This window comes from Triticum dicoccoides, chromosome 1A (genome assembly GCF_002162155.2).
Source record: "Triticum dicoccoides isolate Atlit2015 ecotype Zavitan chromosome 1A, WEW_v2.0, whole genome shotgun sequence".
NCBI lineage: Eukaryota > Viridiplantae > Streptophyta > Magnoliopsida > Poales > Poaceae > Triticum > Triticum dicoccoides.
Genome location: NC_041380.1, coordinates 531,903,575 through 531,905,799, shown reverse-complemented (window position 1 = coordinate 531,905,799; position 2,225 = coordinate 531,903,575).

Here is a 2,225-nt window from a genome sequence, read left to right as displayed (position 1 = left end):
CCGCGGAGACCTTCTGCTAGCTCCGCCACTGACCTTAAATGCTATATTTTATAATGATGTTTATTGTGATATATAATTTGGATTAAATTGGTGGATTGTCGATTTAGGGATGTGTGTGGGCCTTTAAAACCGAAAATGAAGGAGTATATATATGGTAACATTTTTACATGTTGTGTAACCATTATATTTGATGATATGCATCAACAAATCTCAATACTATATGAGTTAAATATAAAACTAGATGGAATCCATTTTTACCTACCAAATGTTGGAAGTATATTATATATATTAAGTAAAACATTTCCACATATATATTTAAAGGAGAACTAAAACAAGAGTAAACACATGTGTTAAACGGGTCCTCCACATCCGACTACCTTGGTCGTGCCCATAGTAAACCTCCTCCTTCAATTCATTATTGTTGCCTCCTGCCCACCTACATATAATTTTTGCCTCTGTGGTTGGCCTTCAAAACTAGTCAGCTCTTCAAGTTGTTGACATCCAACTTACTATCAACCACTTCTCTGTTCCTTTTCTTTATTCTTCACCCTTTCCATCTCGTCCCATATCGATCGCCTGGCTTGAACGAAGTCATAGCTTTCACTCACTAAGACCAGGGAGTGAACATATTAGGTGCAATTTTGTTGTCTTTTTATGTGTGTAGGGAGTGAACACATGGAATGCGCATCCATGTTGTTTGACATTCTAGTTAAAAATGGCGCAAATTACTTGGGTAAAAAGATTTCCGTTCAATCACATTGCCCCTTAAGGCACTAGATTGCCAGAGCCAATCGAGTGACAAGTTTCATGGCAAGCTAGCTCCTATAATTGAGTCACTTTGTGTCGGAGCCACAAACTGACCATATGCCCTAGCTCTGGCGGCTCTCTTGGTGGCGGGGGCAACGAGCTGGCAAGGGCAAAGTTTTCCTCCATAATCCACATGTGTGCAATAATTTGGGAAAATGCACCCTTTGAACCATGACACTTATTTTGGAATGGAGAAAGTATTTAGTATATATAGCTTAACCTTGTTTATCAAAATTTGACTCATTTGGCCTCTAAACGTTGATTCCCAGCTCTGTCACTATGCGCTAACTCCGTTGGATCTTTTGAAGAAGACGACAAAGATTTCAAGCCATCCCACTTTATAAAGATCTAGCACAAAAATGAAAAATCCAAAAGCGGTTAATTTGAATAGATGCTAGCCTACACCCAAGGCAGAACTAACCCTAGAACCTAACCTATACATCTTGCGACTTGGGTAGACTCTCAAAGAGAGGGGCAGAACAAAGAGAATGAGAGAGGGAAAATGAAAATCCTAGCAACCTATTTGGTGGCCATTAAGGCAAGAGAATGGGAGTTTGCATAGGGATTAGACTTGGGAAGTAGATTTTACTTCCATTCCCTTGTTTGGTATAAGTTGAGAATTAGACCGGAATAGAGCTCTGCCCATAAATTAGCAGGGTACCCCATGGAAAGAAGACAATGGGAATTGGCCCTCTCAACTCCCATTCCCTTTCCCATTTAAATTTTCCATGCCCTCTGATCAATCAAAGGACTTTTAATCTTCTCACCCCTCAACTCCCATTCCCCACCTTTAATTCCCACGAACCAAGCACGCTGTAGAGCTTAGAGGATACTCCCTCCGCTCCTAAATATATGGTGTTTATGTTTTGGTAGTTCAATTATGATGTTTTGGTAGTTCAACATATATTTGAACTATCAAACATCATATACCGAACTATCGAAACATTATATGTTTAGGAACGGAGGGTGTAGATGATAGGATGTATTCCCCGCAAAAAAAGAAGAAGATGATAGGATGTATTGAAGGTAACGAAAAGATTTGGAGCCATGGCTGAAGAAAAGAGACTTCGAGCCGTACCACTTTACTACGAGCCCTAGGGATCCGCTAGAGATACTCTTTAAAAAAGAGAGAACGGGAGAGGTGAAACGAAAGCCATAGTAGAAAAAAAGAAAGATTTAGAGCCACAGGTAAAGAAGAGAGGAGAAGATTTCGAGCCGTTCCACTTTACTACTACGAGCCCTAGGCAAAAAAGAAAGAGGGAAAGCGATTAGGAATTGGGCAGGACGCGACGGTGGTAGCCCGACCGAAGCAATCCCAGTGCCTGCCGCCTCTCCCTCCGCCCCACGCAAGGCACCCGACCCGACCTCCCGCTCAAAAATCCCCCACACCCCACCCCACCCCCGACGCCACTCCACCC